The 7,801-nt window shown below is 37.4% G+C and overlaps 1 long non-coding RNA gene across 1 annotated transcript; it reads left to right on the top strand.

Annotated features, from left to right (window-relative positions):
* Nucleotides 1-6,084: 6,084 nt before the first annotated feature.
* On the top strand, nt 6,085-7,801 carry LOC126790391 (uncharacterized). Its single transcript, XR_007671718.1, has 5 exons — nt 6,085-6,473; nt 6,990-7,154; nt 7,366-7,422; nt 7,532-7,571; nt 7,729-7,801. It is a non-coding gene; the product is annotated as an uncharacterized LOC126790391 (long non-coding RNA).

Here is a 7,801-nt window from a genome sequence, read left to right as displayed (position 1 = left end):
TCACAATATATAGGTATATAAAACAACATCGTGTTACTATTGTAGTAATTTCAGTTTAGTTCGGCCCATTCGGTTCAGTTCCAACCCCAAACTGAAAACTAAACTAAACTAGTTTGGGTTCTTTCAGTTTTTTTTTCGGTTCGGGTTTTTTTGTCGGTTCAGTTTTTTTTCGAGTTCGGCTCGGTTATTTCAGATCGGTTTTCAGTTTTTCGGTTCGGAAGTGCCACCCCTATTTCCTAATATGGGATGTATATTCTTAGCACGCCCCTGCACATGTAATGAATTTTCAAGACATACAAGTGGACAACATTTTGGGTGACGTAGAGTGTATATGGCCATTCTGGCTTCACCCGTAGACGTTGGTAACCCGCTCTGATACCATAATAAAGTAATTTGAGGTTCACATCCAAAACCAATTGTCAATTGATGGAGTGGTCCAAACTCTTATAAACCCACATGCTATGTCTCATTTTTGCCATGTGAGATATATATTTTCAACACTCCCCACACATGTGGGAAAATTCAAGCCATACATGTGAACAACATTTTCGGTGGCGTAGAGTCTGTGTGGCCATTTGGACTCCACACGTGGATGTGAGTAGGCCACGCGCTCTGATACCATGATAAAGTGATTTGAGATTCACATCCAAAACTAATTGACAATGAATGGAGTGACCCAAACTCTTATAAACCCAAAGGCTAGGTTTTAATTACTAATATGGGATGTAAATTCTCAGTATTATTAAGTTGATTCACATCGAGCCACCTTAATAAGTATTCATACATTTTGGATTGTATTGTCTGTTGAGGTCAACTATCTTGCTATAATCAACACGTACACGGGAACATTTTTGATATGGTCCCATTTACTTGTCATATAATGTAGAGGTTTTTTTTTTTTTAGAAATATAATGTAGAGGTTGAGGTGGTTCCCATCGTTCTACACTTCTACATATTGAAAATTAACAGGATAATACACATATACGTACTGATACACATCATCCATGCATACTATATTAATTGCGTGCTGAACTATTACATATTTTACGAGAGAACTAGCTCGGTGAAAGATTCACCGGCCGGAAAGGTTCTATTGAAACACAAGATCTGTTTGAGTCAAAAAAATTCATTTTTAGTTAATACGTATTCTAGGCTAATTATTGTGGCCTAACGCGATTGAGTTCGAGTATATTGGAATATATCCGATTTGAGGGTTAGACCAAACCTACTTGACGAACAAGTAATCTATAAGGTGAATCCGGCTATACGTCGAATTATTGTTGATTACCAAATATATGGTGATTAATGGTGTACTATTTGTCTACGACGATGGAGCTAGGAGGAAGATTTTGTGTCAATGGAGAGTTTGGAGTGCCTTGCAAGTGAGCTGGTTCAATTAAAGCCTAGAGAGACGTACGTGGTATACAAGTTGCAAAGATGCAATTACCTTAATTACTTGGGGATCCCAGCTGCATGCAAATATATCAAGGGTGGAAGTGTTAAGGATTACTTTCCTGAATAGGCATTGCAATTATACTAGAGTCCACACGTCCAGAGGATATCATGCAGGTACAATGACACGGCCAAGGATTGCATTCCTTATTTAAGGATTTGTATTCATTAGAAGATACACACGGCCAAGGAGTTATCCCAGCTTTGTGGCGAACAGGATTACCTTCCTCAAATGTTAGATTCCAGAAGGAGTTTCATGGATGTCGTAGGCAAAAAAGGTTTAATTGCCCTTTTGATGATCAAATATATATGGCTTTATTCATCCGCGACGTAATAACTCTTAGTAGGGAGCAAGCACGCTTATATAAATGCCAGAGGCTTTGGCGAAGAAGAAAAAACAATTCTCAACATACATACTAGCACATATGCTACCAAAACTCTAATTAGGCACCAAGCTATCAAAGTCATTGTCGAAGCAACAATATCCAAACCACTAAAGGCCTCACGCCCTTAGCAACCTACAACCTGCATCCATCTATTTTAAAATTATACTTACTCGCATCTCCGCGGTTAAGTATCGATAGTCAACTTGCCAAGAGACGCGAAAGAAGGTTTGGACAAACCATGCGACCTACACGTCGGACCAAGTAAATGGAGTTCTCCACCTTCATCACAATCGTCAGATTCAGAAGTCAAGATAGCGCATCACACTCACCAACATCATCGTACGCAAATACTGGCATGACTATGCAACAACCACCATTGAGGATGTTCATCAACTCTACTCACAAACTAAAGAGTGCGAACAAGATCAGAAAAGTAAAAGCTAGAAAAGAAAGATACACACAAATGTAAGTATTAGGGCATATCTAACAGATAAACAGAACATTAGCTAGATAGGAGTTCCATCACTTCCATTCTGCATGTACCAGTAAAGCAATCAAGCGCGACACTGTTTCTTGGTACGATATTCAGTTATCACGAAACCCCCGAACCATCTGGCTGCCTCGTCGCTAGTGATGGGTTTTACCCAATGGTCTAAATATCGTTTTCGGCATCATATCGGTCGAGAGGTAAAACGATATATCGGGGGATATATCGGTTTTATCGGATTTGCTTATTTTCAATAAAATTTATAAAATTATACTTCAATATGTACCAAATAAACTAAAAAAACGGTATTAAGTAAACTAAAGAAAATAAATACTTGATTTAATGACAATTAAAGTACACGAACGACATCTAATAATAAAAATAGGTATTTAAGAATGATTATTTAGACTTGAAATTCATCATATATATTTAAAATTTATATAAATTAAAAATATATATGAAAAAATGAAAAAAAAATATAAGTTTTTCAAAAAAAAAAAGAGGAAATAAATATTAAAAAATTAAATAAAAATTGAAAAAATAATAAAAAAATGAAAGTTTGACCGATAAATTTTGACCGATATACTCTTATCGTATCGGATTCGAAATATCAGCGATATATCGGCGATATCGCCGATATTTCAAACAGAGGCTTTACCGCCGTCTGAGGAACTTGATTTCCCACGCAAACTGCTTGGGGATAATAGCCTCTAGGAGGTAGAGGAAGAGGGGGCTTATAAGTACTGGCCGGCTTAGGCCATCTGCTTCCCTGGTACTCATCTTTCGTTGCATAGAAGAATTGATCTGCAGGGTTCACAATGACTGTCTGAGCTGCCGCAGGGGAGGTATAAAGGAACTGCATGCCGCGGCAGTCCTCCATTATGGTATGGCGCTCGGATACGACTGGCGGTGCCTTGTAGTTCAAGAAAGAACCGTAGCTCTCGTCTCTCAAAGCAAAGCGCTCAAAAGGCATGATAAAGAAATAACTAGAAGTGAAAAAATGAACAATCTAGTTAGGTTTGCTTTGTCTTTCTGATACAAATTCTAAGAGCCAAGCCCAATATATAGAGGAGTCGCGCCTCTGAAGCTTCAAATTAAAGAGCTTAGCAGAAGGCACGTTCTTGTGATTCTCAGATCTCTTTTAGTGGGGATATGATAGAAAGGAATCCAATAAGCACTGGGTGCTTCTCAGTTATAATGCGGACAATTTGTGGGACCGTGTGTTGTACACTTGTACTTATCCTTGTCTAATCGGATGCGATTGGAAGTTAAAGAGATAGATGTAAATCAGAGGAAAATATAACAAAAGCGTAACCTACAAAAGCTTAACCTACCAGAAAAATATTACAAAAACTTGAATCAACACTAACTATACATGCTCTTACCTAGTACAACTCGGTCCAGCGGCACTAATTTCTAAATTTATATGTAGAGTCGGTGAATTCGACTCAAAACAGACTTATTGTAATATTCAATTTAGTTTCATGTTTGATAATAAAAATTATCTCGTAGCAGCTGATTAACTCTTAGTGTGGCAGCTAATTATCTCTTAATATCTTAATATCAAGTAAGGGTAGCTTGGCGAGATTTGGAAGAAATGTGCGTGGCCTCAGTGTACTGTAATTAATTTATTAACCTGCATGCATGGGCATCTTTACATAATTAACTTGCTAAGCGTCCTGCCCAAACAAATTATAACGTTAGTTAGAGCATAAAGTGTGTGAAAGGAATCGATGCATATCGATTGGTTCCCACAAATTAAAATGATACCAAAGCAAAATAGCCAGTGTCCCCGTGCATGAACTTATAATTGTCCTTGGCCCCTTCCAGTGGTCTAAACTCTCAAGTCTCCACCTTCTCAAGGTAGATGCTTGATTGGATTTCTGAGTTCAGATATTTGATGAAGCTTAGCTGAGTATAAAGTTTGTTTGGTGCAGCCAGATAAATTATTATATATATCCGCCACATATTTCACGTGGCGTGCTCTCTTAATGTTATTGGTTCATTTTTTATTGTGATTATTTCTAATTGGTTCTTATATGTAAATAAATTTTTTTCATTTTTTTTTCATTTTCACCGTGTGCATGTTAATTATATCATGACGTAATATGATCAGCTGAGTACACCACATAACAGTTCCACGTGATGTGGCGGGTATACAAAATAATTACTCAGTGCAGCCTGTCTAATATAGTAATTAATGATAATTAGTAATAACCGGAAAGACAAAAGCAACTGAATGATATGTTTGCTAACTTGCTTTTTAGAAATGTTGCTAGGGGCAAAAATAATGACAAATTATTTGATAAACTCAGTAGAAACTTGTGTTTATTCTTTGGTAATACAATGTAGTCGTGTGTGTTGAATAGCACTAGATGCTTAAGTCTCCCATACACACCATATGGTATATCCCATTCACTCAGGGAATCACGTCTGAAGATATCATGAAGCACGTACTAATAGAAACTTAGAAATCTTGTGCTTCAAGCTTTACCAGTATACACAGAGCGTGCATGCCACGAGGTAATTAAACATATGAGTACGACTGTGAGAATCAATTTCAGGGGACATGGGGAAAGCATCGATCAATTCTTTTCCTAGCTTGCAGGCATGCACAATTAGCTCCAAAATTTCAGGGGAGCAATTGAAATTAGTACTGCTAATCCGTATGATCTTCTACATTTTCCGAAGGACAACAAAAAAAACAGAGAGTAATCATCCCTACTTTTGACCGTACATCATTTCAGATTTTCAACAGTTCGGAGTTTAGCGAATTTGACTCACTCAGAAACATAGTCAAGAGGAGTTATCGTGTTAGTCTTTGGCGAATCAAGTAGCTACCTAGCTCATATCTGTTACTTTCAATACTCGAGTGAAAATGTGATCGACCGTGATAGTATAGCAAGAAATTTCTACACCCCCAATGAGTGTGTGAATAGGGACGATTATCGATCAAAAGAATTAAAGGAAGGTAAGTGGTCATGCAATGAACTGATGGCCGGAAGAGACCTATTCATTAGAACTTATACGATACAACCAGTACTGCTTACACCGAATATATATAGCTACTTCCTTTGTAAACAGCTTATAGGTTTTAACATAAGGCCGTGGAAGAGCTACTACGTACATAAGGAGTTAAGCACACGGGGCTATCAATTATTGTACTGATGAGATAGGAGTACGTACGGGAGATTTATCTGATAATCACTCTGCATGATAACGCCCATAGGAAGCCGTAGGTTTGTTTGCATAGGAACAATATTCAGTAGAGACAACCCCGCGGTACTGTCGCGCTGCCTCGTCGGAGTTCATGGGCCGCCCCTGCTTCTGCGGTGCTCCTGGAACTTCAGAGACTTTCTCCTCCCCAAACTGGTTGGCCGGACGGTGATCCATATTATATCCTTGACGAGTGTAGTTAGGAGGAGTGCTTGGTGTAGGCTGAGGATGAACAACTTGAGCATTTCCCATGGTAGAGAACTAAAGGATAGCAGAAACAAGTACGCTGCTCTCACTACCAAAAATACGAGTAAAAGCGACGTTTATTCCCACAAACAATTGTGGATCGTGAGACCATATGAATGAACAATTGAAGTGTTTGAATTGCATGTGTGCTCTCTCACACATTATGTGATTCGTGGGGCGTAAATTATAAAATATTGCAATCTACAGTGTTTAATCGTGGCATCCCATTTATTTTATGAAGTTCTATCACTTGGATTGAAATAAGATAAATAATTTGCCGGTTTCCCTTTTGACCTTTCATTATTTCTTGGGCTTCTCTTCTTCTTCTTCATTCTTCTTCGACCCTTATGCGAGAGTCTACAGATCTGGTTTTTTTTCTCCATTTGGTCGTGTAAGTTTTCCCAAACCCAATAGGTACGACGTCTGAGTTCTTTGGACTACTGAAGGTATATGTTTTGAAATCTGGATCTAAATCCTTGTCTTACACAACCCATACGTCGTTTTCAGTGTCTAGCTTTCGTTGTTGTTGCTTGAATCTATAACAGCATTATTGAAGGTACACGAGCTGAGGAGAAAAGTCGAAGCCGATGAAGCTGAGACGCCCATCGACGATACAACCGTCTCTCCCCCAAAACCAGACAAATATGACGAATTTGAGGTACTTTTCGCACTACGCTCGTTCTGAGGTAAGCTCGAACCCACCTATGGAGTTGAGTGAAAATTTCTGATATGGATTAAGGTTGGGTTGTTGATGACTTTTATCAAATAAACTGAGGTCGGATTAGATTGGAAATTCAATATTGATATTATGATAATCGGGTTTTATTTCAAATAAGAGCTCACCAGTGGCCAATCCTCATGGATGAGCTTCATGTTTAGTAAATAGATTGATTTATTTCTCTTAGATATAGTTTCTTTAGTTTATGGTTTCACAATACCCATGTTGTGCAAAAAGCATTATGTTCATCTCTTTAGTTTGGTTGTTGTTAACCCCTATATAGACATTTGTTTCACTCCTTAAGGATGTAATGTGACATTATACCATTTATTGGTATTTAATTGGTGCCTTGGTCATGATTAGAATAGCTTTTGCGGGGTTAGCCGAAATTTTCTAGTCGCTGGAAATCCTTTAGTGTTTTGTGATTTACTGTTATTTGAGAAACTCAACATGACAATGATCTTTTACTATATATTTTTTTCAGAGAAGCAAGCTGCAAATTGTATTCCTTGACTGGGAATAAATTCAATCTAGGTATGGATGCATCTCTGTTACCAATTCAGTTTCTATATATTTTTGGCAGGAGGAGTCAAAATGAATTGGCAACATTTGCGGGTTGTTGTCCCTAGCTCGCGATCTTTATTTACTAGTAAGCATGTCTTGTAAAATATTTTATTTTTGGGATTACATTGATCGGGGTTATTAAAGTCTAGATTATTTAGTTCTTCTATTATTAAAGCAACAATTATGAGAACTTTATGTTAGGACTATTTTTGATTGAATGTGTCCTCTTTAAGAGTAACGATATTGTCTTTCGATGGTATATGCTCATCTTTTAAACTTAGGCTTTAAATTTGCAGGAGTATTGAAATGAAAAGGAGATTGCTATCAATAAGTGATACATGACAATTTTAAAAGTAAGTGTTAAGATGCCATTCACTTCTGGTAAATTATATGTATTGATCTTGGCGTCATAATGATAATCAGTAAATTCTTACAAGTTTTTTTCTTATTGAATGGTTGCAGACATGCTATGTTTTTGTATCCAAGCACAATCTTTTGCCAGGTTTGTCTCTCTTGCATTTAACTATTATAATAGAGTTTGTATCTCTTACTATAAATGGTAATAGTTGAATTTGTTTCTCCCACTTTGTATTGTTATTTTGGTCTTTCCTTATTGTTCTCATGCAGGTGTTTTGACCTCTTGTTCTTCGTGTTCCCAGTTTGGATCCTTATCTAATTGACACTACTGAATATGATGCACTACCCGGAGAAGATCAACTAAGATATAGTAAG

Source organism: Argentina anserina, chromosome 4, assembly GCF_933775445.1.
Source record: "Argentina anserina chromosome 4, drPotAnse1.1, whole genome shotgun sequence".
NCBI classification, from domain to species: Eukaryota; Viridiplantae; Streptophyta; class Magnoliopsida; order Rosales; family Rosaceae; genus Argentina; species Argentina anserina.
Note: the sequence above shows the minus strand (reverse complement) of the source record. Positions and strands in the feature narration are given on the sequence as shown.